The sequence below is a fragment of the Saccostrea cucullata genome, unplaced genomic scaffold (genome assembly GCF_032062105.1).
Source record: "Saccostrea cucullata isolate Sc308-1 unplaced genomic scaffold, CSIRO_AGI_Scuc_v1 ctg460, whole genome shotgun sequence".
NCBI lineage: Eukaryota > Metazoa > Mollusca > Bivalvia > Ostreida > Ostreidae > Saccostrea > Saccostrea cuccullata.
In genome coordinates this window covers 302,917-313,015 of record NW_026931468.1, presented here as the reverse complement: position 1 = coordinate 313,015, position 10,099 = coordinate 302,917, and positions in this window count along the sequence as shown.

The window sequence follows — 10,099 nt, the reverse complement described above, 5'->3', positions numbered from 1 at the left end:
TACAAGACAGTGAAAGAAAGATGCCTCTATATGATATTGGATATTGGATATCCATTCATAGTAATTGCACTGTCGTTCAATTTCTCCTAGCGCTATATATTTATCGTACAATTGCAATTAAATCTTTGCTTTATTTCAGCATTGTATCGTCAACGACATAACTAAGTTTTGCATAACTTCAATCGCATTATCGCGATAAAAAATAATTGCTAACCATAGATGGTGAAATGATGTTAGTCAAATATCTGCCTCTATCTAGACATCATAAATGACTAATGATAGTGATAAAGAAGTAGGAGTAATCAAATTAATAATGAGGAAAACTTAAAAATGAATAACGTACGGACACAATAATCCTTTGGTGTATCCCAAAATGTACTTAACAACATCATTTATACAATAATTCTCTACATTAAAAATCATACTAGAATATTATCAAAGTTAATGAAAAATTATTGCGTCTAGAAATTTAGAAAGTCACATTTTACTGATCACAAGGTCATTCTCTAGCTGCGGATAAATATGAATCAATTAAGACCAAAGTTAGAGATTTTTTTTTTACCCATCAAAAACAGATATAAGGGATGAGCTCATATCCTATCTTCGGTGAATACTATAAACACATACTCTATATGATATTAAAAAATGCAACCTGTTTATTTCCTTGTTTAAATTAAAAAAGAAATCCGTGACATTTCCAAACTTTCTAAAAGCTATCAAAGCAGCTGTGTTTCCATATTTTGTGTTTCAGAAAGGTTTAATTCCGGCATCTGTTATGAAATGCTTTTCTAGGAAACCAAAATGAAATTGTTGTACTGTATGAACACCTCATTTGTATTTTTATTTTTAAATATTAGATTTCAAAAACATAAAAAAAAACAATGCAAGTGGGCTAACAACTGTCCTTGCAAACGTTTTTAACTCATTCTTTAAATATACGTCACAGTCCACAATAACTTCTAGATATTACTACCTTCTAAATATGTTTCATTTCTCAAAGAACTCTTTTGAGTGTAACATTGTCAGCGGTCACCGAATTTGAAATCCCCATTTCCTTTATCTTTGGAGACCATTTTGACCAATCATGTGACCAAATGAGTTGTCAGCTAATTCCTTATATTTCTTAAATTTCTTAAAATTGCGGGATCATGAACAGAAATTAATAAATGGACTTCATAAAACATCAGTTATAGTCATGAATACACATGTAAGCATATGAGTTTTTACTAAAGTAACTGCTTGTTTATTTTACAAACCTCGGGCAACATAGCTAATGATCGAAAGAGTTAAAGGAGAATACAGATATAGTTTGCATATGATTATGATGCACTAGACATCCTGCGGAGATTTCCTGTTTCACCAATATACTGTTTGGAGAAAACTTTGCAACTGATGAGATAAATGCAGTTGTCAGTATGACAGGACAAATTCCCTAGTATTTTGTAGCTGCGGCCTGTAACAGGGCTGTTAAAACTGTCTGTGTCAGTGCAGTGCTTAAAAAGAAGACATCTTCTGTCAGAGCAAGTTTAAAGCTCCCGTTAGGTAATGGGTTGTCCAGTCTGATTCTTACTACCATGTCCTTTAGGTTCCTTGGGCGTCTGTATGCATCCAATGGGGGTTCCTTAAGGACCTCTGCCATTCGTTTGTTTGACTGGAGAATTGGTAGGTTCTTTTGAAGGATACCGCTAAGGTTCTTAAGGACGGGGTGGTATGTGGTTACTAGAGGGAACCTGCCGCTATTGTCTTTCTCCTTGTAGCTTAATAGGTTTTGCCTGTCATGTCTCGCCATCTCATCAATAACTGTTTGTACGGTGTGGACATTTTAGCCTCTTTTGCATAACTCTCTCTCTCTCTCTCTCTCTCTCTCTCTCTCTCTCTCTCTCTCTCTATATATATATATATATATATATATATATATATATATATGAATGCTTTTAAGTTTTGTGTGAGTTATTGGTATGTGAATCCCACAGACTTGTCACGTAAGCATATTTCATGAAGCACGCTAGCGCTTCATGAGAAATATGCCTACGCAGCGCAGTTAAGGTTACAAATGGAAATATCGGCGATTTTTTAAGATAAAAAATACATACTTTATGAGGATCGGCGAATCTTTTTAGGAATTCACTGATATCAAAAAAATGTTATGTGGTTTAAATCTACATGTTGGGGACATTTAGATTTTTTATTTAGACTTGTCATGTAATGTCGACGTCACATGACTTTGGCAAGTATACTTGCAATTTAGAGGTCATCTATAAATTTCAATATTGCAAGGGCATATCCAAGTTAAAAATCTTAGTTTATTTTATAATCCTTTTCAACACTATATGTAGTATTTGAAAAGTGCTGCGAACCTATATAGATTTCCTTTTTTGATTGGAAAAATTTAATTTGTTGGACTGCAGTTTAAATATTTTGCTGGTCAACTACATTAAATATAGCTATGATAAATTTATTTGCAAGATTTCAAGAGGTTCGCAGCACTTTTCAAATATCTTAATGCTTCTTGCGTTTATGTGTAAAATTTTGACAAGATACATTGAGGGTATGCCCTTGCAATAAATCGATTTATTACGGCCCTTCCATGAATCTGCATACAAAAACACGACAGTATCGCTTGTCTGGAGAATGCACGTACAGTTTATATATAAAATACTAAAACAGACATCACATCCAAGTTAATGGCTTTTTATTTTACTGCAAATAATATTTTGTTTGAGAACAAAAAAACATTTTCATTGTACGAAATGTGACTTGATCAGCCTCTCACTGTGTAAAAACTGCGTCATTTTTGCGAGATGACGTCACATTGACAAGTGCATTGCGATCGATGCATCGTTTCTATACTGTTCTGTAGGATTTAACAAACGACAAAACTGCGTGTAATAGTAAGTTTGTTTGTAGTATACAGCTATCCAGCTGTTTGTAATAGCAAATAATTTCATTTTGTGGTAATTTGAAGACCTTGTATTATGCGTGACGTCATAGTAAACATTTCCCGTACAAATTAGGCCCAGCCTCCTTACTGTAACCTTAACTGTGCTGCGTAAGTGCAAGTCACACACACCAATAATTCAAACTAAACTGAAAAACATAATGTACTTTATATTTACATTTTAAATGTTTGGAATGAACTAAATTATGCTAAATATTTGAATTTCTCGCTGTCCTATATCGTTGTATTTTTACAAACGTCGCTGCAGCCTCATTGTGACGTCACGTTAACGCACGTTTCTGCCTGTATTTTCTACGCGTGAGTATACACAAAAATGGTTTTCAAATCAATTTTTCAGTTGGCTTACTAGAAAAACACAGTGAATGTGTGTTGTAAACACGGAAGTATTTTTTGTTGACTGCGTTTTGTGAACAAGAAATAAAATTGACTTTCAAAGTGTAACAAAAAATTTCAATTTGATGCGGACATTTTTTAATAAGTACATGTAAATGATATTATACTATTTAGTTCGTAAAGTTATATATAATTTTGTTGAAGTATATAACTTGATGTTGATATACGGAACATTGGACATGCATATTGCTAGGAACAACAATTAAAACGATGTATATGTCTGAGTAAATTTAAGATGCTGCATTTTTGTTTCCTGAGCAGTTTACAAATGCTTAAATTTGAATGCATGTAAAGAAGTCTTAATATTAAAATGTATATTCCATATACATGTATATTTTTTTCAGAAAGAGCCGAGAGAGAGAGAGAGATAGCACATATGCACATATAGTAATTACCGTTCTTATAAGCGCTACTTTTTTTCCTAAAAAATGTATACCAAAAATTAAAATATATGTAGCCGTCTAATTTTAATCCATAGTTAATCATACTGATGAACCCCGATATCCAGCCTTCATGAAGTTGATTTTGAAATGTGTGTAAAAAAAGGGGGGGGGGTAGAAAGGGCAAAAAAAAACACCTTCGAATAAAAAGACCGATTCAAGTTCAAACTAAGAAACATAATCCTCTTTGAAATGAATAATGATACTGATAACATGGGAGATCCAAACCTTCTATATCAACAAGTAATTATTTTTTTACTAAATTGTACGAGAATATGCTAAGAAAAAATGGGAAAAAAATACAGAGGGTGGGGATGCCACGAAAACTTTGCTAAAAATAAATTTTATTTCAAAAACTAATTTAAAATGATCAAATAAATACATTTAGGGGAATTGTATGGTAAAATTAGTATTGTTTCAAATTCTTAAATATATTATTGTTCCGATGTAATGAATGAATGAAATCCCACTCTAACCTGTATTGCAATATGTTAAAAAATTAAATACAGCTACATGTGTTATAAACTTTTCCCAAAAGCATTCTACCCAATGTTGAAGAATTTACAATATTACATCGACAGTGATATTATAAATGAAGATATTTATAAACCGAAAAAATAAAAAAAAAACATAGATCAAGCAAAAACACATACGAATTTCTGGCTAGTGCCACATATATGGCTACATCTCTTGAGAATACATGAACATCACTGATTAGAGCAAAAAGTACTTGTGACAAGTGGTTATGGGTGTAATTTCCAAAAGTTATGAAAATGTTTAAAATCATTATAAAACTTAAATGAGCGTGAAATATATTTCACTGACTATGAATATGAAATGGAATAAATAAGTCACATTTCGCGTTGAAATCTTCAACTCTGCTATACGTGTATCAAAAAAGCCCGCATATCTAGTTATTAATATCTTAAAGTTCTGTTGAAATCGAGATAAGACTTTATATTACATACCCCTCCCAAACGGTGAAATGGGATTCGAGTTTCGATACCCCATCCCCACACCCGATGTTTTTTAATAAGTAGTTTTCTTAAGTAAATTGATTTTCTTTTTTTTGGATCAACCCCCTTCTCCTTTTTTTAAAATGAGTTGTGTGGGGACAGGCGAATATACGATTCAAATGTTTTTTTTTTTCCTTCTAATTTTGATCTTTGGTATGTTTTTAAGTAATAATTAGGGGAAAAATGGTTTGACAAAGTATTTTAAGAGACAAAGGGTAAAATTAGAGTGGTCAATAATTGTTTCTAAATTAACAGCATCGCCTCATACAAAAATGCATAAACGTGTGTTGGACGTTATATTTCATTATTGGATAAGACAATCGCATTAAAATGTGAAAAGCTTATAAGGTGTCAATTTAATTAGAAATTTTCACGGAGGAAAATGAATAGATGACCTTTCATGTCCGTAAAAGATTTTGTTTTGCTTGTCAAGGAATACTTGGTGGTTTAAAGTGCCCAAAACTAAAAAAAAAAAAAAAACATAGCTGCCCCCTCCCACCTCCCCCAACTGAAATGGCTTCCTACTGGCCTGTCATTCTTGCATAAAAATATACTAGTATTCAGTCAGTTTAAGTTTCAAATAGATTTCGTCAAAATTTAATGGAATTGCCATTTCGCACAGAAAAGTCAAGTACCGTTAAGTATACTTATAAAAAAGACAAGAACAGCACATTCACCATCTCTTAGATGAAGTTATACAATATACATAAATCTTTTTTTTTTTAATCACAGTTTCTGTAACCGTCCTTGTAAGAAATACATTAATGTTGTTTTCAAGTGAAACAGTGTATAAATGCCACATTAAAAAAAAGGTTAATATGAAGAAATATTTGTAACCTCTTTTAATTGTCATTTACATTTTTATAAAGTAAGAAGTTAAAAAACGGTTTCAATTTGAGGTTAATTCAAAGAAAGTTATAATTTAAGGTACCGATATAAACCATTCAAAAGACAATCATTTATTTGCCTATTTACTAAGTTTCTACTCCATTACTAAGACAGTGGAAGAAAATGAATTGTATAAACAATGGAAACTGGGAGCTTTAAATATTTTTAATGAAATATTCAAAAAAAAGTTAAAATTTTAAAATCCGCGTGGGTGGAATTAGCGCAAGTATTTTTTTTTTTAGTCATGTTTTTTTTTAAAACGGAATAAACGTTTTAAAAAAAAACAATTTTACACATATCTTGGCGTATCTGAATTTATCAAATACATTGTGTTTTTAACCCATCGTAACAGTTATAGGGAATAAAGTTGTTGATGAGTGAATGCTGACTCATAAGATTTCTTTTTATATCGAGATCGATGTGCTTTTTGCGATGCGGTGTCCCCTTTTGCGCGCGGTGTCCTTCTGCATGTGATTCTCTCTCTATTGTATATACATGTATACTGGCTGTTACAAGTGCTTTATATATTTTATAAATTGAATTAGATAACTATATGAAATTAATAATTTGTATGGATTTTAAAAAATAGTTTGTCCTTGATTAAGTCCTATGCAAATTGGCTTAAAAGAAAACACGTTGTAATAGTTAAGTTGTTTATTTTAAAGAAACCGTAAATATTGATTAACATAAAAAAAAACAATAAAATTATTAAATTTGCAAACTTCATGAAAATGAATAAATTATTATAATATGATCTTATTGTCCAACATATACTATTTCCGTAATGTTATTTTTTTTACAATAGTAAATAAATATGATTAACATAAACATGATTGATAAAAGTAACCAGTAGATATATGTACCGTAAGAGAAGTCAAAATGTAATAGTTGTAGCAGTTTATTTTAAAGAAAATTTAAATATTCTTTTAACCTCTAAGAACATCAATTCGCTATCTCAGTGAAGTTTACTCAAAAATAAATCAAAAAATTTAGAAAAGCTCCAATTTTCTCTCATGATTCTATTGTTTAACTGAAGATGATTTGTATTGTGTATAGAAGGAGTTATCGCGCTTCCTTGCATAGTTGTTGGAAGTTTAATTCGGTTTGGCAAATGGAAATGATTCTTGAAAATTAAAACATTCAGTTATTGGCCCTTGGAAACTGTGAGCGGAAAAATTGTGGACACGATCATTCAGATAGGGTCCGTTTTTATTTTCGTAGGGACACCATATAAAGTACATGTGTGTTGGATGGAATCATCTCTTTTTAAAGCTGCTTTCAACCCTCCGTCTTTGTCTTTTTAATGAAGTCCAATTTTGTCTGTATTTTTTTTTTCGTTTTGAATTTATTTTAACTTATTATGAAATCAATAATCATATTCAATATACTGACTCTTTGATCATTATTTGTGAAAGAGATAATTATAATCAATTGCTTTTATGAATTTCTTTAACAAATATTTCATTATTACATGTTAATACAATTATTTTTAATAGGCAAAGTGCAACATACATGAAAATACCTAAGTATATTTTTTGTTTAAAATGGAGAGTGAAATGATGCAATGTTTTAACAAGTGTGAGTGGGGTCCGTTACTGTACACAAAAAATTATAATGAGAAGTTCCATACATGATTTATTTTATAAACAGGAATTCGCTTGGGCAATTGTACAAAATTCTTTTTATTACAAATTTATGTACTGTTAGAACACATACCCCGATCCTTGAGACCAAGTAACACTAATCGAATCAACTTTTATCTCACACCCTATCACTACTGGACGAAAAAAGTGCTGAGAATCCCAAATTTTACTGATAAAGTTTGATAATTACTGATACTGTGCTGTTGTTGCTGATAAATACTGATATTTACTGTTATTATCACTGTTGTTGCTGATATTTTTTGTTGTTTCTGATAAATACTGATAATTACTGTTGACTTTTACTGTGGAGTCTGATAAATACTGTTGAGGTACTGTCGTTACTGAGAATTGCTGATAATTACTGTTGAGGTACTGTCGATGCTGAGATTTACTGATAATTACTGTGGTCATTGTTTTTAACCTGGTAATTGGTTTAAAATAAAACAGAGGGCTATAAAAACCTTCAATAATTTGAATTATCATGACAAAATTTTCATATTTCTTTAAATGTTCTGCTTGTGACAAAATTACATGACTGTATGTATGTATGCTGATCTCAATTTTTACTATTACCTTTGTGAAAATTTTGACAATAATCAAATGAATTATCAATAGAATTATATAGAAATAGAATTAATAAAAAAAAAAATAACCGAAGAAAAAAAATGGATTTCTACTTTTGCATAAGATCTTCTTGAAAAATAAACTGTAAATAAAAAAGAAAATTATGCTATGTTAAAAAAGATCCATCGCCGCCTTTCCCGACTCCAAGAAAATTATGCAGGGAGATCGGTGATCTTTTTTTCAATAATAAGGAAAAAGTTCTTAATGGATGGAAAAAAATGGGATAAAAAAAAAGTTTCCTGCAGGTTCGAAAAGTTGGATTTGTTCCGTTTTCACTAGGTCAACTGGTTGAGTTTGGACAACATTTTGTTTTTGAAGGCCTTTTTTCTCGAAAACAATTATATTTATCTTGTTAAATGTTCAGTTTTCTGGTCTCTTTTTGTCGAAATATTTGAAAATTTGCTCGAAAATTAGAAATTTTAAAAAGTAACTAAGAGGTGAAAACAGGTTTGAATATGTTCAATCTGTGGGCACTGATTTTAATTAACAATTTATTTATTTATTCATTTATTTTAATGTTATGACGTTTGTAGATCGTCCAAGAATTAAACTCCTCCACATGTACATTTGTACAAGTACACACTATATGCATGTGCAACTGGCAAATGGGGCGAGCTGATTAAAAATTAGAGGTTAAGAATCGCTAGTGCAAAGGTACATGTGATTAGTTTGTTTCTTAAAATTTAAACACAAAATCATTTTTTATTTAATCAGTTTTGAAATCTCATTAATTTTTTTTTAATTTGATTTTATGGAATGGGAAATAAGAACTGAAATGAGACTTAATTTAATATGTTACTATTAGTATATGATCAAATTGATCGATTTTAATTTTGCATGGTAAAAAGTTGAAAGGAAAACACCTTTAAATTGATTTCAATTGATCAGAAATCGGTGATCGACCTGTGATTTGGCTGTATTGTGTACATGTCTTCAGCCCCGGGGTAGAACGGGGTACAACTTGTATATTCCATGGCAATTGTAGTGGTCAGCGTAACAATGGGCACTAATTACCTATTGTTCTTCGTCTGCGGCTACCGGTGTTATCAATAAACAAACTACCTACACTGTACAAGTACTCGCTACTTTGAAACAATCTTAAAGTTTACGGTCGCACGAAAAAAAACCGTAATATTGAATTTGATGACGAATAAAATTGATAGAGAAAATATTTAGAATAGAACACTTTGGTACTATAATAAAAAAAAGATATATAAATGTACATCATGTACGTTGTACGGACTTATTTTAATTATTAATTCAATTCTCAAAGATCTATCTTTCTTCAGTATTTAATTTCATTTTTTAGTTTTACGCATATTTCTTCAATCAATCATTTAATTGAATCTTTTTACCATTTTACATTAGTATACATAGACCATAAAAACATATAAAATGTAGGTGATTTTATACATAACAGTAGGCCTAAAAGGCATGCGTGAATAAGAAACTAAACAAAAAAAATTTGTATGTTGCTATAAATGCGAAGTAAAGAAATTTAGGCCGAGGAGTATATTTTGTTTATCAGAAAAAAGAATATCCCGGGGGAGGTGGTCACATGTATTTTCAATTCTGAATCTCTGTTAACAATGGTTTGGGAACGGTAAATACGTAGACGTGAAATTGACTTCACTTTTTAATTAAAAAAAAGTGTGCAAAATATACAATCATATAGATATAAAGAGAAAGATTGTTTAGTGAAGCACTTTTTTGAAATAATTTTTAGCATTAATTGTACATAATTCAGATGCAGGGAAACTCCACTTCGCTTTATCCGAGAAAAAAACCTTAAACGTATGGATTTTGAATGTCGACGTTGTGTATCGCACTCATGAAATGTTATGATTACTTCAGCTCTGAATTTTGTATGGTTCATTCATGCATAATAATAAAAAAAATTTCGATAAGTATAGTATCATAACTTGCATGACTTTTAAAACACACAACTAAAGAACAAACCTTGCCCTATCGGCTATCACTTAATTGTAAACAGTATTTCATCCCCTCCTTTTTGTGCTACAATCAAGTAAAATCATATGAATAAACACCAAGTCTGCACTGTTCGTTTATACAAAGGTCTCGGACAAAAATGGAATTAAAAACAATTATAATCTTATGCACAAAATTCTAATTTTA